Source organism: Mastigoproctus giganteus, chromosome 9 (genome assembly GCF_048544385.1).
Source record: "Mastigoproctus giganteus isolate SK-2022 chromosome 9, ASM4854438v1, whole genome shotgun sequence".
Classification (NCBI taxonomy): Eukaryota; Metazoa; Arthropoda; class Arachnida; order Uropygi; family Thelyphonidae; genus Mastigoproctus; species Mastigoproctus giganteus.
Window position 1 is genome coordinate 83,394,777 of NC_143583.1, and position 13,236 is coordinate 83,408,012.

Genomic DNA, 13,236 nt, shown 5'->3' on the forward strand with positions numbered 1-13,236 from the left:
ACCACGTGTATGCTATGCGACACTCATAGGGATTAGAAAAAATTTTTAATAAATATAAATAATAAAAATTCAAAAATTCACAACTGTTGGATAAAATAAATGACGTTCAACAGTGGCAGGAGGTGAAATTAAAAATTTTACGAAACGGAACGCTTGCCAAACAACTATCTTACTTTACAGAAGAATAAGATAACCCATATGTCCATCTAACGAAACAGCGTTCCGGTGTGCATCAGTCCATTGTGAACACTGCACACTGATGAATTCGGTTGGCCGCTACTATTAATTACGAATATACCTGGAGCTTGTAATCAAACGGTGATTATCAAACGTATAGAAAAACATTTTGATAGGTTAGTCTACCAATCACGTTGGTGTCCTCGCCGGTACAACAGTGGTTATAATCGCTGTCCCCTCCCCCACCGGGTGGCAGAGACTCAGAAGAGAATCCCATCAATGACGGGTGGTACTTTTATGGGATATTTTCACTCCGTGGCTAGGTTAGTTGGTCTCATGCGAGGAGCAAAGTTTCTTTCTCCCGGAAACTCCGGTTTTTTGTCAAACAACACAGGAAACGGCCAGAGAACACAGACAATTTATAGACATAAATGCGCAAGTGGAGGTGATTGTTCTCTGGTAATCCTAATATAAACAGTCTGCCTGCTAACACGAGATTTTTCATTTTGTTGCTTTTTTTTTTTGCTGGTGTCATTGGCATGTCCCACTGTTCTCGAACATATCGGTAGTCACAGACCAATCATGTCTTGCGAAATTTGATTTACGTATGACCAGAACAACGCTAAGAAATTGTGCGGTTTGCAAAATAAACGAGTGACAAAATTTTATGCGTTTTTTCAAATCTTGTGGTAACAATTTTTGTTCAGACAAACCGTTATCATGAAATGATAGCACCATCGTTATCCAGCAATATTGGCCTCACTCCCCTCTGAGAACAATATGACAATCTCTATGAGACGTTCCTGTAAAACATCCATCAGGGGCTTAAGGCATCAGCAGGGATGAGATCTGTATGAACACAAAATTCAAATTATTATATTAGGATCACCCGTAATTCATTACCTAAACCCGTATTTGTGTCTATAAATTGCATGTGTTCTCTGGTCGATTTGCCTGTTTTGCTGGACGAAAAAAAGCCCCAGTTTCTGGGAGAGAACCCTGCTATCTATGCCAGGGACCGACTAACTCAATCACGGAGTGAAAAAAAAGCCCTTTAAAATTCCTCGCGTCATCGACGGGATTCGAACCCAGGCCTTTTCCACCAGGTGCAGGAGGATGGTGACGATACCACTGTGCTACCGAACAGCTCTATGAGCACATTGTCATTGTATATAATTATCTATGGTGGTACCTGGACTAGTGTCCATCTCCATCATATATTCTGTATGAAATGTAACATCTACAAAATGGGCCTGTAATGTAATTACCATTAGAAAAGGCACATGATGTAAGAAAACAAGCCTATATAGCATCATCAAAAAAAAAAAAAAAAAAAAAACCTTATTTCACCCATCCACTCGCTCCAACTGTTTGTCAAGTTCTGCCTTGAATCTATTTAAGCTACCAACTTCTATAACGACAGATGGAAGTTTGTTCCACCAATCAACCACCCGCTGGCTAACAGCAAACATCCGCAGATCTATCCTACAACCGTCTTTCCTCAATTTTAATTTATGCCCTCTCAGGCGATTATTCTGAGTAAGAGGAAGAATCCCATCCGCATTGAGCATGCTCAAACCATTCAAGGCTTTATACACCTCAATCAGATCACCTCGCAGGTGCCTAGTCTCCACACATTGTAATTTGCAAAACTTAAGCCTTTCTTCGTAACAGCAACCCTTTGTTCCGTTCACTAATCTTGTTGCCCTTCTCTGAACTCGTTCCAACAGCTCTATATCCTTCTTAAAATGAGGCCTCCAGACCTGTATACAGCACTCGAGGTGTGGCTGCACCATTGCCTTTTACAAGAGGATAATCACTTTCTTATCCCTGCCAGAAAAATTCCTGTATATCATTGACAAGACACCATGAGCTACTCATGCAGACCGTCTGCACTGCTCAGAAAACTTCATATCTGCCTGAACAATTACCGCCAGGTCCTTTTCATTCTCTACCACTGTCAGTGTAGTACCACAGAGTTAATACGTTACTCTGGGATTACTGCTTCCCATAATGTATGTGTTTGCGTGAGTATTAAATAATGTGTTTAAAAAAAAAAAAAAAACAGGCCACTCTGCCACCAGGGTGGAAACACCCACAAGGGGGTGTTTGCCATCTGGTTCCACATCCCTAGGCTCTTAAAGCCGGAGCTGGGTATACTTTACTGTGCATCAAGCACTAACTCCGCTCCCAATGAATGAAGTGCAATGCCATTGAGAGCCATCACCCCCCACTGGCTTCCCACACCAGGAAGGAAAGAAAAAAAATTAATTAAAAATAATAAATAAATAAAATATAATTCTCTGATGCCAGCAAAAAAAAAAAAAAACCTCACGCGAGGAGGGCAGGAACACACACAAAAACCAATCTTTAATCCCCACTAACCCCAGTGCATAATCCCACATCAGCAAAATAGCCAATTGGCTCCTTTCGCGAAAAACTTTTTGCAGTCGTAATAACTTGAAAATACTCAGGATTAGATAACAGCATCTGTTCATTCCCTTTATGTAGATCAGACACATGGGTACTGAAAGCTATTCTTAGCTGCTCATAAGTCGGACAATTGAACAGCACATGATCCCAAAGCTCTACGCTTGACAAACACAATGTGGATTAGACTCTAATCCTAACTCATATAATTTACTCCTCAGAGACTCATGACCAGTTATTAAAAAAGAAGTTTCCATATTCATGTCAAACCACTTATTTTTCTTATGGTCAACATTAAAGATCACATTAGGGATGAACATCCTAGTCACAACTACTGTCTCACTAATATTCCACCTACCTTACCACATACTAATTAATTTAACCATTGCATTCTTATCAGATATCTTCCGATCACTCACAATATCATTAGTAATGTTCAAAAAAATTACTTGTCTACCCTTCTTAGTGCTGTATGAAAACACCAAAATCCAAACTATCATTTTCAGGCCGCCCGAATAATTAAATTAATCTGCCGTGCATTGTGTATTATGTACATCAATTGCGTGTGTCCTATGGTCGATTTGCCTGTTTTGCTGGACGAAAAACCCGAGTTGGCGGGGGGGGGGACTTGCTATCTACGTCTCAGACCGACTAACTCAGCCACGGAGTAAAAAAAAAACCATTAAAGTTCCTCCCGTCATCGACGGGATTCGAGCTGTATGAACACAAAAAAAAAAAAAAAAAAAAAAACCTATTATATTTAGGCTACCCGAATAATTAAATTCATCTACCGGGCTGTGTCTTATATCCGTTAATTGCGTGTGTTCTATGGTCGATTTGTCTGTTTGCTGGACGAAAAACCTTGCTATCTACGCCTGAGACCGACTAACTCAGCCACGGAGTGAAAAAAGCCCATTAAAGTTCCTCGAATCATCGACGGGATTCGAATCACCCGGCCTTTTCCACCCGGTGTGGGGAGGATGGTGACGATACCACTGTGCTAGCCGCGCAGACGCTGTATGAACACAATAAGCACTGAGCTTTTTTGCCTCGTTTAAAATGGCAGAGCGGCGGAGCATAAACTAAGCATCATCTAAAGTAATCAATATTCTCGCCTTGCATTGTGCAACGAACCCTAGTTCACACAAAAGTGAAACCAGGTCTATGTAGGGACAAATCGTTCAACACCATATTGAGATATGTAGCTGCGGTTTGGATAGCGTTTGCTACCAACGTGCATTTTGCTAACAGTGAAGTTCGGAGAAGGCATGGTTATGGTGAGGTGCTGCTTCTCGTAGTTCCCATGACATTTGGTAGTTGGGAAAGAACCCTTAACGCCGACAACTACCTTAATATCTACCAGATATTAAGGCAGTTGTCGACTAGAGCAACGTATCAACGAACAACTACCACAGCAACGTATCAACTCTGTGGTATTACACTGACAGTGGAAGAGAATGAAAAGGACCATGGGGTAATTGTGCAGGCAGATATGAAGTTCTCTGAGCAGTGCAGATGGGCTCCAAGAGTAGCTCATGGTGTCTTGTCAATGATATACAGGAATTTTTCTAGCAGGGATAAGGAGGTGATTATTCCCTTGTATAAGGCAATGGTCACGGCACACCTTGAGCACTGTATACAGGTCTGGAGGCCTCATTTCAAGAAGGATGTAGAGCTGCTGGAACGAGTACAGAGAAAGGCAACAAGATTAGTGAATGGAACAAAGGGTTGCTCTTACGAAGAAAGGCTTAAGTTTTGCAAATTACAGTGTCTGAAGACTAGGCACCTGCGAGGTGATCTGATTGAGGTGTATAAAGTCTTGAATGGTTTGAGCATGCTCAATGCCAATGGGATTCTTCCTCTTGCTCAGAATAAAACCTGAGAGGGCATAAATTCAAATTGAGGAAAGACAGATGTAGGACAGATATGCGTAAATTTGCCTTTAGCCAGCGGGTAGTTGGTTGGTGGAACAGACTTCCATCCCTTGTTGTGGAAATTGATAGCCTAAATAAAATTAAGGCTCAGCTGTACAGGTATTTCAAACGAACGGCGTGGTGAAATGGGAGTGGTTTTTTTTTTTTTTTTTTTGGCTGATGCTGCATAAGCTTGCTTTCTTGCATCATATGCCTCTACTAATGCTAATGCTAATATTTTGAAGAATTCTATTCTCCCTGCGATGTGGCAGTTATATGGTACAGCCTACTTTTGTTTCAACAGGACCAGCACCCAACTGGTAAGTTTCGTGCTTTGCGGCTACCAACAATTTTGGCCATATTTGAATCACTTATCATGTCATAATTATAGCCGATGATCCGGATTTTCTGTTCTTCCGGCGACGATCACTACTCCACCAACAATTTTGGCCATATTTGAATCACTTATCATGTCATAATTATAGCCGATGATCCGGATTTTCTGTTCTTCCGGCGACGATCACTACTCCACCAACAATTTTGGCCATATTTGAATCACTTATCATGTCATAATTATAGCCGATGATCCGGATTTTCTGTTCTTCCGGCGACGATCACTACTCCACCTCTTAGGCTAGTCCCTCCCTAAATAGGATAATTGCCCATGCCATACGGCCAGAGCTGTTTAAGAATGAAACACAAAACCTATAGGATAAACTAGAATGTCAGGAAAACGCCAAACCAACACGTCCACATTGCTAGCTCACCTGGTCACTGCGCTGAAGGAGGAATGGAGGTCTATTCCCGCTGTGGTGATTGTTCGTTGAAGAGCGGAGAAAATTTCTGCCTAAGAAGACGGAGTGCCTCGTAGCGTCCAAAAGGGACGCGAAACGATATTAAATTGAATGTCAGCAACGTCAAGGTAAAACTAACCTGTGTCTGCATACTGTTTTGGAGGTAGTATATACACTCACTGACTAAAAGATTAGAAACCTTTTGCAACTGCCGTCAAGAGATAATTAAACACACAGTATGACGAAAAGTTTCTCGGTATCAGATAAATACTGTATGCTTTTTTTCGGGTTTCTTAGTCGATCTGGTCATGTGGAAGGCAGCTGATCTTTGTTCCATAGCGTTTCCTTTCGCAGTTTCTTGCTTAACATCATTAAAATGGAGAATAAGGCAATCAACTCGTACTATTATTCAACATTCCATGTGTACAATAAGGTTTTCCGGGCAAATTCATTCAGGTATTGGGGTTCCAGGAAACGCCTGTGTATTACATGATCGGCTAGTGGTTTATATTTTAGGACAAAAATCTCGTGTTCCCAAGATCTATTCTGAATTGTGGAGAATAGACTCGCAACATCAAAATCGGCATTGTGTTTATTCATTCTGAAATATTTCTATTAGTTAGACCTCAAAATGCCACATAATATGGTTCTTTTAATATAAAACTCGTGCTGAGGATAACATGTAGCAAGAGAATGGCTAGAGGCAAGGAAGATTAAACAAAACAAGGTTTATTAATTATAACATACAGATAAATATAAGAATCAAATTATTGCATCTTTCGTATAGTTAAATGAAAACTCTTTACCTCGTATTGATGGATAAACAATAGATTAATAGGATACTAATGCATATGTACAAACTTGTCTGCGTTCTTCATGTAATCTTTAATTGGTACTGCTGCTCGTACTCAATGGAGCCAACAATCGTCTCGCTGTTCGAGTACCTGGATACAAGTGTAAGGGTGCCATGTAGATTTAACAATCATAACTGATGGTATTCCATTAATACAAATGGATCTTGTTAACCTTAAACTCTAATTTCTAAGTGTGGTATAATAGATGCTACCATAGTGTGTTCCTAGGAGGAGGGTTGTTTGTCAATGGACTCTAGTAAATAAGGAGTTAGGTCATAACGCTCGACACTTTCATTCTGTTAGCTATCGTGTTCCAAACACAGGATGAAACTTACCAGAATAAGCTTTGGTATGTTCGGGGCTTGATGTTTAAAGACAGGAGCCAGCGGCACAAGACTCTCAAGATCACTTTTATGTTGAGACAGCTTCAAGAAAAGAAAAGCTTACTCAGGGTTCGGCTCTCTTCGTCCCTTGGTCTCTCTTTCTAGATTTCTTCTTGTAGTGTCCGTCCTGTCTCTCCGCTTCCGCGCTCTTCTTCCCCCTTCTTTGTCTCCCGTCTGCATATATGTATGTCTCCCTTTTTGGGTTTCCAATGTTTCTATTAGTCAAAAGGCTAATTTTGTGGGAAAAAGAAAATCTCAGGGACTGTTATTTCAGAGACCTGACACAGTAAAAGATGGAATTTATGAGGGGAAAGAGGAATTTCACATCTGCATGGGGTGGCATTTTCAGGCTGTCCAGCGGTAGCCATTAGATCTAAAGCCGGTTCGTTCCTACACAAGGAATTTCCAGACAACAATCACCCCGTAGTTATCAGGTTCAGATTTCCCACTAAAATATGTTCCTTAATTGACATTACTCTCTTTTCTCCGACTAAAATCATATACTTTCTCACCGTTTTATAAACACACCTCCACGATGTTCGTCCGATCCGATCGAGTAACGATCTCTCGCTGTGAATCATCCGGACTCATAAAGATGGCATAGTGTTCCAACGGCTGTTTTCCCTAGCGTGGCGTCACCGAGAGTACGCAAAAAAGAGGCCTTCTACACGAAGTGAATATCACTCTACAAGTATAGCAGTGGCAAAAGTATAGGGTGACTTGCTGCAGTGACAGCCCTCAAAGGCAAATGAAAAGTAAAAATGAAGACAGTTTTACACCTTTCCGACTTTAGAAAGATGTTATTGTTGAAAAACGTTTAGCAGGATCCACAATTGAAAAAAAACAAAAGAAATCACTGTGTGTTGAAAGCAATCATTTTTCAAAAGTAAACAGTGCGTGGAAGACAAAAGTTGAATGAAGTTTTAAGAGGAAGAAAGCCAGTACTCCAAGAACAAGGCCACAAGAATTTAAAGCGTTGTGCCTCAAAATAGAAGGTTCAATGCGTGCGTGCGTGCGTGCGTGCGTGCGTGTGTGTGTGTGTGTGTGTGTGTGTGTGTGTGTGTAGCAAATGACTGAAAAGTTCAGTTTAGGCAAAGAAAGATTCACTTCCAACAGACCCAGGGGCTCACATCTGGTGAGTATGGGCTTGGCACACCCAGGGTCCTGAGCTGGGTATCATCGTTCTTCTCTTTCTTGGTAATTCCCTTCTACTTTTGATTCTCTCTCAGTGTAACTCGGGATTTTTTTTTTTTTTTTAGCTGGTGCAGCCTAAGCCTCGGGCTTCCTTGCACCATATAGCTAATAATAATAATAACTTTTACAGCGAGAGTTGAAGAATGTGGGATTTGTTAGTTGTCTATACAAACGCCACCTATTTTTGTAAAAAATTGAAAGATTTGACTGGAACACTGCCGCAAAGCCAAGGTTGATCATGCAGTACAACAGTGTAAAAAGATCATGCAGCCTGACGACTTTCAATTTATACATTTCGTACCAATGGTAGGGTAAAAGTGTGGAATGAGTATAAAATGTATAAAATGGATCTGCTGATATTGTTTGAAGATCATGTTTGTTTACGGGCTTAGCGGTGCAAGGGCAGCAAGGTCATCATGCATCTATGGTATAAATACAATGTTTTATCTGTATGAATGTGACAAGTTTAGATTGTGTTGTAGAGTTTTTCAGTTTCAGGAAAGTAAAAATTTTGACCACATGTGGCTGGAGTATCTGTTAGGAGGTGAACAATATTGAGAGGGGTGCTCTTCGTGGAAATTGAGTCAAACGCAGTTTATCGTTCACTATTGCATACTGGGTAATCAATGAGTACATGAAGGACAATAAGTTGAGTGTTGCAGTTTGGGCACTGTAGTGGATCAGTACCCATTAACAAATAAAGATATGTGAGGGGTGTCCCCTAACTGTAGTCTCGCAAGCAAAACTTCATGTATGTTCTCGCATATACTCAATTTCCACGATTTGAGTTCTTTCTTTAAACGGAGTAACTTGTTTTCGACTTCACTTTGCCAGATGGGTTCCCATTGTTTAAGACATTGCTTCTTTATAATTAACTTGTAGTCTGAGCCCATTGTACTGAACGATTGATCTACAGGATCTGTAGCAGTTTTGGCAGTTAGGCCGGAACGCTCCTTTGCAGCAATTCCAATGTGACCAAGAATCTAAATGATGCTAATTACACAAACGACATAATGTCATTTGCATCACTGATCGGTTTTACTTCAGCCCAAAATATTTAGTATGAACGATGAAACGTTTTATGCTCACGCCTACTACATAGTCTATCGAATCAACTTTAGTGACTGAGTAAGCGTCATTTAGGATGTGATATTATTATTATTATTGTTATTGTTATTATTATTATTATTATTGTTGTTGTTCTTATATTATTTCTCCCTGATTGGGGAATTCCACTCCGTGACAGGTACTGCTACCGAGTATACAGGGTGGGTGTAATGTCTGGTGTTATTGTTGGTCGAGGAAATCTCTGACTGTCCTACAGGTGTTCAGGATTGCGACTTTCTGGAGTTCCTTGTAGGTGTTCTCTGGGAGACCTATTGCTGCTAGGCTGCTATGTAGAGTCTTTGGCACCATACCGGTAGTTGACATGATGATCAGGATGGTCGATTCTTCTTCTTGAATATGCCACATCTCCTTGACCTCACGTCTCAGGTTCGTGTACTTCCTAATTTTTTCCTCATGGGTTTTCTGGACATTGCTATTGTTGGGCACCGCTATGTCAATCAGGTAGGTAGCCTCTTCCATTTTGTCCACAAGGGTTATGTCCGGTCTGTTGTGCGGGATGATCTTCTCCGTTATTATGGCGCGGTCCCAGTACAATTTGTGGGTTCAGGTCTCTAGTACTGCCTGGAGTTCGTACTTGTAGTATGGTACACTTTCTTTGGTCAACTGGTATTTTCTCGCTAGCTTCCGATGTATTATCCTGGCTACCTGGTCGTGTCTATGAGTGTACTCAGTCTGGGTGATCACCTTGCAACCCGCGGTGATGAGTTGGATCGTTTCTGAGGCCAGGTGGCATCGTCGACATGTGTCATCTGACGTTCCGGGCTCCTTTGCGATGTATCTTCTCTAGTTTCTGGTGTTGATTACCTGCTCTTGGATGGACAGCATGAATCCTTCAGTCTCGGGGAAGAGCGTCCCGCTTGTGAGCCATGCATTGGAAGCAATGTTATCGATATGATCTTGATGGAGGTCATTGTAGTGTCTGCCATGGAGTGTCTTCTTTGCCCATCTTTCCAACTTCGTTTCTTGTGCCGTCTGGGTGGGGGTTCCTTGCTTAGGTTGAGTAGGGTATACCACTTATCTATCTTCCTTATGGCCTGGTGGAGTGGTGCTGTGTTGTTCTCCATCCAGGTTAACTTTCGCTGTTTTCTGTTACTCTATCGGCCCCTTCCTCCCTCTTTCCGAGCTATTGTTAGTCTCTCCACTGCTGACTTCGGGTGGTGTTGGCGGCTCTTGGTCATCATTGTCCTTGTCTTTCGCATGATATCTTCTAGCTCGGTCTTAGTCCAATCTATGACCCTGAAGGTGTGTGTTAGTACTGGAGCTGCATAGGCGTTTATGGCTTTAACTGTGTTCCCTCCGTTCAATTTTGCTCTCAGCAGGCTTCTGAGTCTCTGATGATATGTTTCGGTCAGGTACTTCTTGATTTCCTTGTGCTCTAACTGCTGAGCCTGCATCATTCCTAGGTATTTGTAGGTCTCTCCTTCTGTCATAGCTTTCATCTCTTTACCAGTCAGCAGCTAGCAGTTTCGGCCAACTAATTTTCCCTGGTGCAGTGTGTGGGTCTTGCATTTGTCTAGACCAAATTCCATTCTGATGTCCTTGCTGAATTCTTTGGTGATCCGGAGTAGTTGCTTCTCGGTTGCCGCATAGAGCATTGGACTCTGGGGAGGTTCCCACGGACTGGAGATGTGCAAATGTATCCCCAATTCACAAAGGTGGATCGAAGGGTGACACGAGTAATTACAGACCAGTTAGTTTAACTTCTGTTCCGGGTAAAATAATGGAGTCACTGGTTAAAGATGCATTGCAGAATCATCTAGACAAGACTGCAGCAATAATTCAGACACAGCATGGGTTTGTTAAGGGAAAGTCTTGTCTGACAAATTTGATTGGTTATTATGATGTGGTCACAAAGGAACTGGATGCAAAAAATAATTTTGATATCATATACTTGGATTTCAGGAAAGCTTTTGACACTGTTGCGCATGGAAGACTACTGTACAAATTGGAGCAGAATGGTATTAAGGGTAAGTTGCTACAATGGATAAAAGGATGGTTAAGTGGGAGAAGACAGAGGGTGGTAATCAATGGGTGCTGCTCTTCGTGGACTAATGTTATTAGTGGAGTCCCACAGGGTTCGGTGTTGGGTCCACTGTTGTTTTGTGTATTTATCAATGATATTGATGAAGGTATATCAGGCTTAATGTCGAAGTTTGCAGATGACACAAAGGTTGGCAGGGTTGTTAATGACAGTCATGGCAGTGTGCTACTGCAACAGGATCTATATAATTTGGGCAGATGGGCTAAGAAGTGGCAACTGAAGTCTAACCTTGACAAATGCAAAGTACTGCATATGGGTAGAAGTAACCCCAGAGAAACGTACCAACTGTGTGGTACTACACTTAAGGTGGTAGAAAATGAAAAAGACCTGGGAGTAATTGTGCAGTCAGATATGAAGTTTTCTGAGCAATGCAGACAGGCTGCTAGGGCAGGTCATGGCGTTTTGTCAATGATATATAGGAATTTTGCTAGAAGGAAAAAGGAGGTGATTGTCCCTCTGTATAAGGCAATGGTCAGGCCACGCCTTGAGTACTGTGTACAGGTCTGGAGGCCTCATTTTAGGAAGGATGTAGATTTGCTTGAGCGTGTACAGAGAAGAGCAACACGATTGGTGAGGTGAATGAAGGGATCCTCTTACCAAGAGAGGCTTAAGTTCTGCAAATTGCAGTGGCTGGAGACTAGGCACCTGCGCGGTGATCTGATTGAGGTCTATAAGGCCTTGAATGGGTTGAGCACGCTGAATTCTGATGGGATCCTTCCACTTGTTCAGATTACGAACCTACGGGGTTCAAATAAGTTCAAATTAAGAAAGGACAGATGCAGAATAGATGTGCGGAAATTTGCCTTTAGCCAGCGGGTGGTTAATTGCTGGAACAAACTTCCATCTGTCGTTGTGGAAGTTGATAGGTTAAATAAATTTAAGGAGGAACTGGACAGGCATTTGGAGGGAATGGTGTGATTTTTTTTTTTTTTTTTTTGGCTGATGCTGCATAAGCTCCTACACTTGCTTTCTTGCATCACGTGCCACTACTACTACTACTACTACTTCTACTACTACTATACATCAGGTGGATGAGCATGTACAGGTTCTTTTTTCCTTCTTTGAGGTTATATCCATACTTGCTGCCGTTAAGCATGGTGGACAAGGGGTTAAGTGCTAGACAGAACCACAGCAGGCTCAGAGCATCTCCCTGAAAGATTCCTGTTCTAATGGGAATTGGCCTGGTTGTGATGTTCTCGATCTTAACGGTGGTACTCCATTTCACCATTGTTGCGCCTAGGAAGTTTGTCACTATCGGATTGACCCTGTAGATCCTCAGGGTCTCTATTAGCCAGCTATGAGGTACGGAGTCGAAGGCCTTGCGGTAATCGACGTAGGCCGTGTATAGGTTGCGGTGCTTCTTGTAGGCTTGCTTCTTAACTGCGGTATCTATGGTTAATTGCTCCTTCCACCCTTTGCTCCTCCGCTTGCATCCTTTCTGCTTTTCGGCCATTATGTTCTGACTATCTAAGTGGTCTAATATATTTTCTTGGTTATGCAGCTGGTCAGGATCTTGTACATCGTTGGGAGGCAGGCGATTGGCCTGTATTTCGCCGGATTTCTTGTATCTTCGTCTTTAGGTTTCAGATATGTGACTCCTTCGGTGAGAAACTTCGGAATTGTCTCCGGTGCCTTGTGTGTGCAAGTGAGCTCCTTCTACGAGTAGTTGTGGATGTTGCCAATTCCTGGGATTCGCCAGTTGTGGGTGTTCCTGATTGACTGTTTTACTTCTTCTTCTCGAATCTCCCACTCTGTCATCTCTTGTATGTCCTTGGTTTTCTTCCGTTCTACTTCTATCCAGGGTGCTCTGCTGTTATGTCTTACTTCACTGCTCCAGATATTTCCCCAGAACTCCTCGATCGTCTTCTTCCCAGGTGGTCCATTTCCTGCTTTCTCATCTTCACCCAGTTTCCTGTAGAAGGCTCTTTGGTCCTCGTCGAAGATTCGGTTGTTTATTTTCCTCCGGGAGCTCTTTGTATCTGCGTAATCTCTTGCTGAGTGCGAGGAGGTTCTGCTTCAGTGTGTCCAAGTATTCTCCTATTCTCTGATTTCTGGTCTCATGTTTGCTGTGGACGCTGTCTCTCTTAAGGATGCTCTTCACCTTTCCAATCAATTTCTTACTTCTATTACCCTGTTGGTACTGAGTCAACTGACCTATCTGGACTCTTAATTCTTCTATCTTCTGCTGAAGTCTTCTTTCCCAAGCTGGTGGTTCCTTCTGTTTTCGGTTCTTCTGCTGCTGGTCTCTCGTGCATTTTCCATTAATCTTAGTAGCTATTTTGGCAGCACAGTATACGGCTTTGTGGATAGCCAACAGCGTTG